The following is a 15,239-nucleotide window of genomic DNA, read 5'->3' on the forward strand; positions in this document are numbered from 1 at the left end:
AGCTTCTTTTGACCCGCTTGTTTTTTGGTGAACTTGTTTTATAGGGGAGAAAAGATACTAAGATAGTCGACTGGTCCAAGTGCTATAATTTATTCCCAAAATGTTCCAGAGAGGACCAGCGTGCACTCCACTCCAGATGGGTGGAAGTTGAAAATTTCTTGCCCGGGACATGATTTTGGGAGAAGGGATGGTTAGGAAACGACACTTTTTGATACAAGAATAATACGAAATTTAAATTTAGGCTCGTAATTTTGAGAACAAATTTGTAATTTAAGGTTCATTACCAAAGTAATTTTTAATTACGTTTAAACTCAATCTCGCTAATCCACCTAATTCCCGATCGCCGGAAGTTAGGCTTATTTCGGGATTCGTGGAGGGGATTAACGGGAAGAAATTCATCTGTCGTCTGCTGCAAAGGCCAAAAATATGTACTGTAGCAGACGACAGACTAGTTTCTTCCCAAGTTCCCATTACCCCCCTCCATGAAACCCGAGATAAGCCTAACTTCCGGTGATAGGGAATAAGGTGGATCAATTAGACAGATAAAAACACTCTGAAGCATTTCTCTAGTACCCTTAGTTTTCTACACTGGTAGCCGGTAAAACGTTCCACCATGTATGCATATATAGACATTATAGCTACGTTTTCCATCGTGTTTCTTGACTCGCTCAAAAATACCTCCGTTTTCCGAATTGTTTTGAAAGCACGAACGTTTTTGAAAGTCGAAACATGTAGTTTAACCATCCCGTCTATGGTACCACTAAAACCCTAACATTACGCCATTTACCGCACACTAGCGCCCCTGGTGTTCGCTATTGGAGATAGAAACTTTGACTACTTTCATTCGGGTTTGTTGCGTCGACCGCGGTGTACGTCTTTTCGCGCCGGCCGCTCTCAGGACCACAAATTCTGTCTTTAATTTCTGTCCGCGTTTCGTTTTAATCAAATTGTGTTGCGTGCATTTTAAAAATGAAACTCCAGGAATAAATGACGTCATAGTGGACGTGGAAGAAACAAATTAAAAAGTGGCCAACATCGGACATTACGTTGTCCCTCGTGCCAAGACGCAAACTTCACTCTGAATCACTTTGAGCGTTCCGTGGTACGATGCTCTTCTGTCCAGGGCGGCACCTCTCTTGGAATAGTTTTGAAAAAAGTCCGCCAAAACTCCAGCTAATACGCCTCCGGACCTAATAAGTTCTTCCAGATCTTGAGGATGCATGGTAATTCCTTTTTCTTTCTTTTTAATGGTTTTTCTCTTTCTAAGAAAAGTATATGGTTTTTTAGTTGAGTGGGGGGTCGGACATAAACCGTTTTATTTAGCGAAGTGACTCGCACCTCGGTTCTAATTTAGGCCTAGTTTGAAACATACAAATATGAGACTTGCTATGGCTTCTTATACTGTAAATCTCTTTGTTCTACTAACAGAACGCTGAGAAGCTAGACGCTAACCTTCTTGCGGTATTTATTTCAAAATTAAAAAATGATTTCAAATCAGGTTTTTGTGGGTTGGAGGTTTTTTAATTTTATTTTGTTTGGCTTGAGCGGTATTCTTTATACAGGGTGTTTAAAAAAAGGGGTAATTATTGGACCGAAGTAGAGTCAAAATAACGTTTATGACCGATTTTCCCTTAAGGGACATCCCCTCTAAACAAGTTATGATTATAGTGATTTATGCACGACCCCTTAATTAAATGATTTTTTTTTCTTTCTGTTTCTTACTGATATTAAAGGGGTCATCTATAAATCACTGATGATAACTTGTTTAGGGGTTGTATCTTGTGTAAAAATGTCATAGAAGTTAGATTTTCTATGATACTTCGGTCCTATAATCACCCCTTTTTGAAATACCCTGTATTTAGTTTTGATAAACGTCTTAAATGTGTCAGTGAACTTATTTATTTTATTAACTACATTAAGCGGGCGTTAATTTTATTACAATCCTGATTTTAGGATGACCCGTTTTGTTTGTCTTATAACATGGTCTAAAATAATTTTTTTTATTATTAAGTTTGGACCTAGTTGCAAGGGATAGTAAACTGCAATAAAAAATGAGCTTGTGACTTTGAGTGTTTTACACTACGTCTTTAAATCTAAAGTTTGAATTTTTCCCTGAAGGCATGCGCAGTAAAAAAAAGTTAGTCGGTTTTCTTTGCATGATCTTAGGCACCACTTTTATGATAACCTAACCTTGAAGTCAAAAATACCAACTAGGCCTAGCTTTTTGTAAAATATAACCCAACGAAATTACTGAACTATTGCATCTTTGGCTTGGCCAAGGCCCTATTATGTCTTGTCTTTCAATTACGGACTGCAAAGAAAGGTTCCCGTAAAAAAAGCCCGTTAAAAAAGTTCCAAAAAGAAAACTTTAAAAAAACTATTGTCCGGATCGCTGTTGTTGGAAGGGCTTCCAGATCTCCTGTCTATAGCAGAAGGGCCTCCCGTGCCCGCCGGGGTCAATAAAAGAGGTTTGCCCGTTCCGTTCCCCCCCCCCCTCTCCCGGGTTCTACTTGCCATATTTGACTCATCCCATAGAAACTTCTATCCCTTAATGGTTTATCGGTTGATAAGGTTATGCGTGTATGGTATAGGGTTCGATTTTTGTTGGCGTCACCTCTTACTCAGTCGAGATCGTCGTGTACAGTTAAATCGAGACTTGACAATACAACGTCACGCTAAGTTCCACTCATTCTAAGTCTCAATTAGAGAGAGTTCACGAAAATTAATCATAAACCGCTTACGAAGACGAGTAAACGTAAGATCTCGCGCCAAACTGGAAAGATTGGCGCGAGAAAAATTATATCACACGTGATTTTCAATTTTCGTTTTCAAATTAGGCTTAACTTCTAGGCCTAAAAGTTCATCTTAACGAAATTAAAATGGAAACATATTAGAGTAAGTTTCTTAACTCGCCAAAGTCCTTATTAGTATAGTTGTAACTGTACTGGAGAATATTTGTTATTTAGAATCTTAGTGTTCTTTATTTACCGCTCTTGAGTGTTCCAAAACCGTTCTGAAATCGCTCTGGCCAGCTTTAAAAACGCTCTGGTAGTGCTATAGAACTGTAAATGAAAAACGCCATTATTTTTATATTGAGGAACTACACTACGATGTGAATATATCTCTGGAATACATTCAACTTCGGTATTTTTTTTTTCTACTATCTGATCTACTAAACGGGGTTGATAAAAAGCAATTTTGGAAATGTTACGTAAACTTAAGTTGATTTATCTTGCCGCGCGATTCAGGCAAAAGCCCGTTGACTCCATTGTAGTTTAAAAATTTGATTTATATAAGATGGTACACAAGTCAGTTCTACGATCAAAGAAAAGCCACTAAAGAGAAATAAAAGCAAAAGAGAAAAATTAAAATTTCGTGACTGATATTTCTAGAGTTTTAAAATAGCGAGAAAGATTTTGAAAACTCAATTAAAGATGAAAACGACTTATTCACGATTTTCTTACCGCAAAAAAAAAATAAATAAATATATCAAAACTTACTTTCATAGGGGTTTCGTTCTTCAATTATAATTCGGATTTTGTTTGTTATCCATCCGAATGTTTAATGACCAACCAAGTCTTAGACTTAAAATCCATTGGTATAAAACTTAATTTATTTAAGATTGTATCATTGTAGGCCTTTGACTAAGATACGGTATATGACCTTGTAACGAAAGCAAACCTTTCATCTTTCTCCGGGTAATACGAAAGTCCTCGATCTTTTGACCTTCCGTAGTAGCACTTTAGGTGAAACCCAGGAGCCCAGAAATCTAATACGCCCAAAAATCCCGTTGTTTATTTGGCAGGGATTTAAGTAAATAAAGATTGAGAAATTTGTTTATTTGTATACTTCATATATTTGTTTATGCATCACTGCTATGGGTAAGAGTTCTACAGAATTCAGGCTCTGTACCGCTAAGAGAAACACGGTGGACTTGAAAAGCAATTAAGATACTCGAAGCATTCTCTGAAATACTTTTAGAGGCATAAATGTTCGGCCATCGATCGTGAAAGCTTGGGGACTTTTTGGCGCCTGTATTTTCAAGTTACTTGAACTCCCCAAGACCCTAACCGCGTCACCAGTTTTTGCTATATGGCTATAGTTTGTTAATAATGATCCATTTTATGGTAACGTAGCTTCACTCTCTCTCGCTTTCTCTCTCATTTGGGCTTGGTGTGACTTTGATGTATGGTATTTCAAAACCACACGTACTGATTTTAATTAATGGAGTCTGGTTAATATGTTAATTAAGGGTGCCGAATCATCTATAATCCTTAAGCCTAATTAATATACGTTGCTACTGCTACTGCAATAACTAAACTTCAGGAATGTGAAAACTTTAAATTTTAAATACGCATAATATTAATTTCTGAAATATTACGTTGCAATGGGAATTAGTTTATTTAATCGAAGCTTATTGCGTGGTTAATTTGTAAAGCGTTACTGTGGCGACGCCCGGAAATGGCTAGCCATCAGTAGGCTAAATTATCGGATGTAACTTGTAGGCCTACTTGTCGCCAACTTCTTAAAAATACTTTGACAGACTTTAATATAAAAATTAAGACGTTGACGTCATTCGCCCCATAAGGCACGCCGTTGTATAAACACCCTTAAAGGTTAAGGAATTTCATATTTGTACAAGACACTCTCTCCAACCGTCAAAGAAACCGTACGTCTAGAGCCCTTGCAAGATCTTTTTTTCTTCTTGACTTACACTTCTTGCATCAACGTTTTGATGGACACAGATATCAGAGATACGCTATCTTCAACTCTGATGACACGAGTCGAGTCTTTTCGCCTCCGACAGGGGTCTTGCGCCTAAAAAAAATTCCGCGTTGAAAATTGAGCAGATGTTGCCTGAGTTCTACGCAACGCCTATCTTTTTGCCCATACGAGCGTAGCTTTTTTATGGAATTTCTCTTCTACGTTCAACAAAACGCAGACGGCGCGTGTGCTTGCTTTCCTGGTATAGTTGAAACGTAGGCCAACATGGTGGTACGGAAGATGACAAAGTTCAACTTATGGCGGGAACGGTCTGGTGTAGGGACTGAAGTGGAAACGATAGGTTAGGGTTGGTATACGAGAAGGGAGTAGGGATACCATACCCTGGGGTGTGTTTTAGGTCTAGCTAGCACCCTTTTTTGAACCCCCTATTTCCTATACCCCGTGCATACCCGGATATGTTGGGTCTAAACTAAATGTTGGGGCCGTTTTTAACTTCCTTCGTGATGCTACAACGCCAGAATTACTAATTCGTTTCCGTAAACCTAACTTTCAAATATCAAGGGCAGCTTTAGAGACGACCCCCACAACATACTTCCATAGAACCCGAGAGTGATTAGCCCCTCGTTTCAAAGTCATTTCCACCCAAAAACATTATGCAATTTGAAACTGCGACAATTGTACCTACACAAGGCCCCTTTCCTAGATATTCTCCATGTCAATTCTGCCAACTCTTATTGGTTAATCGTTTGAAATAGAGCCATAGTAAGTAAGCGTCTCCTATTATTTCGCGACATACACTATAAATAAACCGCGAGAATTTAACTCGCTGCGGGCTTGGAAAAGTTAGGGCCCCTCGATCTGGAAGAGCTAGTAAAGAAGAAAAAAAATCCTAATTGTTTGGAAACGCGAGATGGTAAGTTTATTTTCTTAGAGAGGGGTACGATGTTAAATTTTTACAGACTACGCACAGAAGGAAGGGGGTCAGATGGTTGGTTTCCGTTTTGAGATTCATTTGGAAGTATAACCCTATTATGTATAAGTATGGGTCTGCCGTAGAGCTTATAGTATAGGCGAGGCAAAATTAAGGAGACGTGGTGCGCCGTCTTTCTGCTTGAAAGTTTCTCCTCCTAACCAACTGCAACATCAGAGATAGTTTTTACTGAAGGGACTATAGAAATTCCTTCCCAATCCCCTCTTTCAGGATTAACTTCAATACAGTGTTGTCAGGCAATTGGTAAGGCAATTTATATTCAAGTACCGGGTTCAAACTCTAGCGCTAGCCTTTCTCTCTGCAGTCTGGCAACACTGGAGGAACGTCAAAAAACTCCTTTAGTACAAACTATGTAATTTTCTTTCCTGTGCCAAGGGTTACAAGTAGAGATCAGATTGCAGTAGTCTATCACGGGTTCTTGTTTCCATTTAATTCGCCACCAGGTCACGCCCCTATACGAGAAATACACCCATATAGGAAATATCCCTTTCGTCCCATACTTATAAACAATATGATGGTTTTATAATAGAAGATATATCTCTCTATTACATCTTTTATTCCAAAGAAATACCCCTCCACTTTCATGTGATATTTAAAATGAATATCAGATATCTTCCCCCGAAGTTCCTTTTACAACATTATACGGTTGGTTGGGAGATATCAAGAGAGGGTGGTTTTAAACCAGGGGGTGAAAACAGAAAGAGAATATATATATACAGAATACAATAATTAACCTTCGCTGCAGCCTCGTTTGAGAAAAATTGTGAGCCACGAATGTTTCGGTACAAAAAAAAAATACCATTATCGCTTTAGGGCAAGTTCATTTCTTGATGTAAGATATTGCGTAAAATGTAAAATTGTTTATACGATAAACGTAGGTTAACTAATATTAAAGTTTACTTTTATATAATCGACTTCTGTTATCATGTAAAAGTATCTTTTGATTTCTTTCCTAAGTTCCCAGACTCGCGTTTGAACCGTCGTCATATATATGAGGAGTAGAGTTTGTCATTGGAAAAAACCGGTTTTTTATGGATTTATTTACCCCTTTTAAGGTTGGATTTAATTAAGTTTTTTTAAGTAAATTTTAAAAATTTGTGTTTCAAGCTTTGGTCAGATAATTTTAATCTCTAAAAGTTATGTTGTTTGTTTTTGTTTTTTTTTCAATAACCTGGAAACGTTAAGTGGAACTCAAACCCAAACTGAAACTGACAACTAAAGATTGTAAAATAAAATTATTTAGCCTTCAATATTTATTAAAACTGGTCCGGAAACGTGAACTGATGATCATTCGTTTAACATCTGTTAACCATAAACGTTAGCCAATCATTACGTTAGAATTTGCAGGTGGTCGTCATGTGATTAGCTTTGCAAATGACAGTTTTTTCATAGCACGACATTGAATTTTGAAAACTAACGAAATTTTCCCGTTGACATTTTCCCATTCAAACATCTCTTTTAATCGAACCAAGAATATATTGACGTTACCATAAGTTTATAAAATATGTTCCATGAGTATGACACTACCTATACTTCGTAATGTTAGAAACTTACTAAGAGCTAGTTCGAGAACGACAAGCGAGAATTGCAGACTACACTCGGTGGTTAATTTTGCAGGACTTCCATCTTCGGCGTATTTAGTCTTTGACAGCTCCTCACCAGGCGTCGCTTTACGAGAATCTATGAAGTTTCACCTACGTAACGTTACTTCATGGCCAGCTCTCAGTAACCAGTGACAAACTTATGAAACATATCTTATGACGTTACTAACAATTTGTTGAAACTACTTGATTTTGGTATGTTCGACTTTGTAATTGTCCACGTGATAAGGACATCAGGGGATTCGAAACGATGTCTTGATGAATTGTGTATTGAAGTGGAATTTTAAACGAAAAAGCCGCTGATAACCGTTAAATGGCGTGCCAAGGGCTAAGTTCACGCAATGTCATTATCGCTTAAGTCTTAACGAAATTCGATGGAGTAATACTCGTTTTTTTGGAGGAAAAATGAATCTCGGCACGATTTTGATCTCTTAGGATCGACTTAAAAGTTCGACGATGCCCGGGATAGATCGAAAGGAGGTTCGCGTTACATACCCGGATTTCGCAGTCTGCTTATTTTAAAATATTAATTAAAATTAGGGTTGTTTTGGCCCTGGGAACAACTACTTCAATTAGAATAACCCGTTGGCGTTGCCATGAGTTGAAATAGTTTTTTTTTTTGGCGAGAAAAAAAAATGTGTTAGGCATTATTTTTCAATAACTGACGTAGTTTTTCACCAAATATTATGAAAATTTCAGCATTTATAAAGAATAATGCGTGCATTGAATGGTTAAAATTTGGTTTAAATCGGTGCACAATTATAGGTGTAAATTCAAGTTATGCTCGAACTTGTTTAAAATATATTTTTTTCTTTTGTAATTTGCAATAGCTGACGTAGTTATTCACCAAATATTATGAAAATTTCAGCATTTATAAAGAATAATGCGTAAAATGTTTGGTAAAATTTTGGTGTCAAACGGTGGAGTTCTTGTCGTATTTTTACGAGGTATAACCAAGGTCTGTTTATTTTGCAAAAACTCGAGGTAGAAATAGTATATATAACGAAGCGGTTTGAGATGTAAAATTTATGTTTAATTTTTATCTCTGCCAATATCTATAGTTCTTCACTCACGCAACCATGGTTATGGCAACCCGAAGACCAAATGAAAATGGCCATAAAACATTTATAAGGTATACATTCACCCCGTGTTTTAATATTCTCATCTAGCCCCGCGTCGCGTCCAAATCAAGTCTGTGGAGAAATTTTCTGAAGAAATCTTTCCAAACCTGTTTTTATATCCCAGACGCCGGCTGGGTTATTAGAGGTTTTCTAATGCAGATTATTAATCGAAATAGTGCTAATAATGTCTAAACCCGTACCCGATATTAACTCGTACCATAATCCCCACCTTTTATAGTATTACTTTCAATTAGATGAACAGATAATTCGAGGTATGGTGGTGATTATTCACGAGATGATTTGAACTTAAAATTCACGCGACGATGTTTAGTTCGTTTGAAATTTCTCGCTCCTTTCAGAAGTATCGAAGATTGTGGGTGGGATGGACTTATTTTTAACGAGAAAATGTTAAGGTCTGTGTACAGTAGAGTTTAAGGTATTTTTTATTGAATCAACGCGTTGGATTAAGGTATAGAATTAGTTGCTCGTGTACTGACAAGTGATGTTGTGAAGGATTCACTAACTAATGATATAAATAAAATTAGAGAAAACTACTTTAGAAAATTTCCCAACGTAATTATTTATAAGTTAAGTTTGCACTGGGAAAACGGGGGTTTTAAAGGTATTTACGCATTTATAGCGCTGTCAAGTGACTTTGTCATTTATTAAAACGTTAATTTACAAAACGCTTAAATTAGTTACGCCAATATTAGCTAAAGGGGAAAGAAAAAAAATGATTTTTCACAAAATCTTCATTAGTGTTAAATTTAAACCAGCATTAATATCTATTAAATTTTTATCACTCTCTCACTTAAGGGTTTGTATTAAAACCCTCAATTTAATGAAATAATGCTAATTTTTTAGAAGATAGAAAAATTACTAATTTTTGAAAAAAAAAACTCCATTGAACTATTAGATTAATTTAAAATGGATTCAACGATTTTAATCTTTTGGCAAATTGGTTTTATTATCTGATTTCTTTCATATCTGTCAATGTTTAAAAAAAGGCGCCTTAATGTGGGTTTTAGTAGAGACTTTTGGCGCGAAAGATGGTTTAATGACCACGTATTAGGTTAAGATTTTATTGATCTCGTTTGAAGATAGCCATACAGGGGCCCCACACCCCAAATATCCAACGTCTTATGTCAGAAAGAATTATTTCCATTACGCCAAACGACAAAACGTCCGAATTTCAAACCCAAACATAATTGCGCGTATCTTTACGAGAATGCTATGGTTACCAAGCAAGTTACCTATTGAAACACATTATTAAATGCAAGGAATTTTTGTATTGGGATGAACTAATAAGTGCGCATGCACCATCTGTTAGAAGGTGAAAAAAGAAAGCCCTAATCAGGTTTATAATTCGGTTAAGAAAATTTAAGTTCTATAATGTAGCCTTTTTCAATAGGAAATACTAGCTGCGTTTGACAATGCATTATGTTTGAACACTGTGAAAGGCTTAGGTCTTCTTCGCGCACTTCTTTAGTAAAAGTACCCTGTATTTGAAATCACCTTTAGTAAAAAACAAAAATTTAGAGAAACTTCTTGGTTTTTTGGTGTAATAAACCTAGATATTTTACAATATAACAAGATGGATAAATGCAGGTCCTTACTACACACAGCACGAGACTTTTCTGAATTAAAATTTTTAGCTCGTGCTGTCAGCTGAAAGTCACATGGTATCGCCTTTGTTTCTAAAAGGTTAAAGGTCTCTATTTTGATCCATTAGGCTTAGAATTTCAACTTACATTCACGAGACTTTCTCAAATAAATAGCGCGCGCATACTGAATGTCACGTGATGTCGGTTTTACTAAAAGATTATTTTGTTTTAACTTAGGCTTAGCGTTTCAACTTGCACAAGTCGTGTCAAACTAATAGCCACAATGAACGATGAGGCTAAAAAACCCATATCATAAAACTTATACTTCTCAAACTTCTTTTTTGGAGATATCTGTACGTATAGTATAGTATAATATGGTATGATGGAAAGCAAATGCGGGGGCTTTTACGAGGCCCTTAAGATTATGGCGCCAAAAAACACCACTGTAGTAAAAAAAATAAAGCGCGAAAAATTTTCTATAACACCAACGCGAATAATTTGAACATATAAGCTTCTCTTTTTACATTCTCAAGATAAGGTTGGTTTGGTTTTTTTCTTTTCTTTTTTGAATAAATTTTAAAAGGGTTGAAACTTCGGATCCGCGGGAACAACAAAACAAAGAAGATAAATTCGTGTAAGGGGACGCTCACTATAAATGATTAACTTAAAATTCACTGGGCCGAAAAATTGTTTTGAACGGAGGCACACGGAATACTTGAATCATAATGACAAAGGCTTAAAAGAATAATAAGCTACACCGTAAGAGGGGACATTCTGTTAAAGTATAAAAAAAAATCACTTCACAATGTATGTACAATATACCACGTACCATTTAATTTATGTATGCATTATGGAATATACTTTGAGATGGTGCAAATATGGTCTGGAAGCAGCACCTCTCTGTAGTTTTTACCTTGGAGTATATTGGAAGATAACGTGGTTACGTGGAGTGCTAATTTTGTATAGGACATTCCAAAAAAAGATGGTAGGGGTTATTTTGAGTCTAAAATGTAACTTCACATGTGGCATTTTAGCCTACGAGTTATGATTGAACTGTAAAATAAAATTTTATTTATCAAGGATTTTGATTTTTTGATTTAAAAAGTAGAGACAATCCGCGCGTGCAATTATTTCATGGACTATTTTGATCGAAGAATCAAATATAACTCCTACATACTCTCGTGTTTTCAGAATTATTGCACGTGTCTAATACATACGAGATTCACCCTCCTTCTTAAATAAAAATGGTCCATCTTCAAAAAGAGTCTTAACATTCCTAAATAGGTCGTATATTGTCTCGTAAAAGACGTTTTACGCTTTTGCAGTATAACCTTTAGGACTTGGTTCAACTTTAATACCTTAATATATCGCTTGCACGTTTTTAATGCCTTTTGAGAGTGTCACGGGATAAAAAAAAAATCCAGTGGGTTTTCTGTTGATGTTTTATTACTTCTTTTGGCTCTTTATCCCTTTTTTTTTCTTCTTTTTCGCGTGAAGATGCGCTAGGGATTAAAGAATTAAAGAATAGTTAAAATACCGCCGCGGTTGGTCTCCAATTCAACTCAGATTAATTTCGTTATAGTTGGAAAGATACACCAGCTACAAGTCAAAATAATCTCAAAATTTGTAATGAACCTTTTTCAAACTATTTTTTTTATTATTTTTAAAAGTTTTTGTTTTATTTTTAATTACTAATAATAAGTCTAATCAAAGGGTGAAGTACCACTGCCTTGTTTTTAAGTGTTCACAATCCCAGTTTCATAGGTCTGTAATTTACCATAGCAATTTTTTCCGTCGCAAGTATCGCGATTCTCAGACATTGTATGCTGTTATGATCCTTTCCACGCTGTAATATTTTCATCCCGTCTTCGTTTATACTGTACATAGATTCCATGAGCGCCTCTATATCGCAAAACCCCATCTCGATGCAGGATACGTTATCAAAGTTACTTAACCAAATTGGATGAGGCCCATTGCCCGAAGCCCAGTTTTTCCCTCTTTTCCGATGTAGTAAGAAGAAGACCAAGGCTTAGCTTAACTTATTCGCTAAGGCAAAATTTATTTACGTTGTGCATTAATGTTAGCTAAACCAACCAACCAAAGGAATTTCTCCCCTTTTTTCCTTATGTAGAACCTCATCAGAGCTTAAAAATATCACCAATTCACCCTGGGTCATTTTTCATCCCCTTCGATTTACCGGGGGGATTTTTTTATCCTTGGTAGAGGGTAGTAAAAGCGCATTAAACGTACGTTGTACAGGGTGTATCAAAAAGGATAGTAGGATGAAGTACAGGGGGTCCTATGAACGATTTTGAGTCGAAAATGCTCTGACATTTTGCTCTAAGTTCTCCACCACTGTTCTTCAGTCGTCCTATACCACCCTTTTTGAATTTATAACTTCCATGTTTAATCTACTTCTCTAAGGGTAATAATTTGTATATGTAAGTCTGGGAAGGGGGTTTGGGGGGGGGCGTGTGATTAAGCTAGGGCTTGTATCGCCCCATGAAACGAAGCACGTGCTAGAAGACCAAGCACCTCGCGTGTAATTTCTCGTGCTTGAATCAATGGAGAAGCTTGGGATGGTTGCCATAGCAACTGGCATCATCCTCTCCGTGCCTCTTGGTGTTCTTTTAAGTCTAGGGGGTCCACTCCAAGGATGACTGGATAAGTGGGAGGACCCCGGACGTAAGGGGGCGAATCACACCAGGTGAAAAATGGGCCATTTGGACCAAATTGGACCCCGATCCGAGCGTTAGATCTATCGGAAGAGACCCAAGTTCCGTGTTTCTAAAATATACGCTAGCTACTTTTCTCCTCTCTCTCCTTTTCATCTTGGGCGTCCACATCCCTCACGGCTCGTATGGTCCCTGTTTTCAAGGGGAGATGAAATCCGTATTGAAATCAAGTTATGTCTCTCTTAAGTACTTAGGACATTGGACTTCACATTCCCTTTAGGGGGGAGTACCACCTAGAATTTTTTAATATTTTTCTTTGCATTACATTATTTATAGCTTTCATGCGAAATTATAGAGGAAGCATCGAGCTTGGTCTCTGTAGATTTAACATCTAAAATATGATTCAACTTGGTAATTTTCCCCTTTTGCAGCTATAAATTTGCTTTGAGTTCTTCTAAGAACCGAAATGTTGACCTAAAATATGGCCTTATATGAAAGTTTGGATCTAGTTTAAATGGATAGACATACTTATTTAATGTTAAGTTACTTATAGTGTTTGTAATAACTGAGTTTAGTTCCTTTTAGTTCGAACCCAATCAGTTCCAAACTGTGTGGGGTCGAACTTCGAAAAAAAAAACTGAAATCCAAAGAAAAAGAATTTTAATATGCTATAATTTTACGTATTAGTTTTTCTTTCCCATGTTAAAATTTCAAAGGAATTTTATGGGTATTTTTTTTTTCGGTATGGGCCAACTGTACGGTAGTTAATAGCGGTAGCAAAACTCGGGGAATCATCATCGCGTGATGTCTTAATCTAAGATGGTATAGAATACTCTGTAAAAAAAACATTCCTCACCTTTTTGTACCTCCATGGCCAAAATTCAATTTAAATCGACGTTACGTACCTAGGATTTTTCGTGTGGGAGGTCTCATGGTCTAACATTTTCCGTAATGGTAATTGACCTTTAAAATTTAGGTCTGACCCCACACCGCGTGAACGCCACAACAGTTGACGAAAAACTTTTCCTCCTGTAATCTCTCATTTTCTTGACTTATTCTGCCCATCTACACAAATATGGTATTAAATTTTATCCTGAAATTATACTACAGTCAAGGCGGGTCTACTATAGTATCTCATTACATGGTTTGTAGTTTTGATAGAAGTACTATTTTACATTGAAGATTTAGACATTATTTCTTCAACTATTGTTCAATATAACTTGGTAATAAACGTTAAGCTTGCGCGGATTAATACATAAAACAACTCTCTCGTAGAGATGAATCTGAGTTGAGAACTTGTGTACAGAGGTTTTTTATTATTTTTTTTAATACAAACATCCCATTATGTGCAGGACCGGACTTAATGCTCATGACTTTAACTTAAATTGTATAAGGGAAAAAATAAATGACAGTGTCTTGCTTCTGTGTGTATGAAAAAAATAAATACATATCAAACAAAGCCAAATGGTCCATGCTTCTCATAGGATACACGCTAGAAAACGTTCAAGGTTTGTAAATGATGGAAACAGGATATAATCATGGTGATGAGAAAAGATGTTCAAATTTTGTTTGTGTGATAGATTTGAAGACTTATCCCCCCAATATTACATTCCCTAGACGTTCAAATGACCAAAGAGATTTAGAAATGTGAATTGTTGTCAGTAAACCATTTAAATCAAAATATTTAATGCGTCAGATTAAAAATTTTTGAGTTATTCTATTTTTCCTAATTATCGCAAATTCGCATCCTCGTTTGCTCATCTTTAAAAACGCCCTCCCTTGAAGCGGAGATTACAATTCGTCGCCTTTCTTTGACGATGGTACAAGGCCAATTAGATATAAAAATGCTGGGTGTGTATTCTAGCGTGGAAGATGGTGCACGCGCCGGTATAACGAGCTTAAATCGAATGGGATGCAGGGATGGAGAAAAGATCTCATCTTGAGCTTCCCGAAATGATCCACCCCCCCTTTCCATTGAACCGTCTGTCCCTTCCTTTTAGAGGTTATAATAGTTGTTTCAACCTGCGTTTTCTAGGTGAAACCACGCTAGATATTTATAATGGAATTGTCTATCATCATCATGCGTAGCTTGGGAAGCTCCGATTGCATTGCATCCACTTCTCTTCCGGTGCGGGCTCTCGGAGTATAGCTTTAAATTTCTATAATGGGCTTTCGAAACGTGGTGGCAGGAGAGGGGAGTGGTACTCTCTCTACAAGCATGGGGGAAAACCAGGCGGAAGTATGAAACTATAGACATTAAGGGGTTACCCCGTCCCCAACTCAAAATCGGGGACGGACGCCTGACTGTCTACGAGAGGAGCTATTTTCAATCGATAGTTTTATAGCAAAACTAAAACGCGCACTGTAGTGTGTATGTCTACCTTAAGTTTAGTATATCCTATATTGCATCATAAGCCTGATATACTCTCTTATAAGTATTTGTCGAAGGTTATTCGTTAAGAGCACGCGTAAAAGGGTAGAGGGGTGTCACGTAATGGTGGTGTATTTCTCTTAGATGGGGT

General features: G+C 36.8%; 1 protein-coding gene across 1 annotated transcript in view; it reads left to right on the top strand.

The window, feature by feature from the left end:
* The first annotated feature begins 830 nt into the window (after nucleotides 1-830).
* Vang (Strabismus domain-containing protein Vang) overlaps nucleotides 831-15,239 on the top strand; it is a 40,164-nt gene continuing 25,755 nt past the window's right edge. Inside the window, exon 1 of the mRNA XM_089865166.1 lies at nucleotides 831-1,223. The gene's annotated coding sequence lies outside the window, so the exon portion shown is untranslated. The remainder of the gene's footprint in view (nucleotides 1,224-15,239) is intronic.

This window comes from Phalangium opilio, unplaced genomic scaffold, assembly GCF_054372755.1.
Source record: "Phalangium opilio isolate 3A_F unplaced genomic scaffold, DU_Popi_V2 ptg000014l_1, whole genome shotgun sequence".
NCBI lineage: Eukaryota > Metazoa > Arthropoda > Arachnida > Opiliones > Phalangiidae > Phalangium > Phalangium opilio.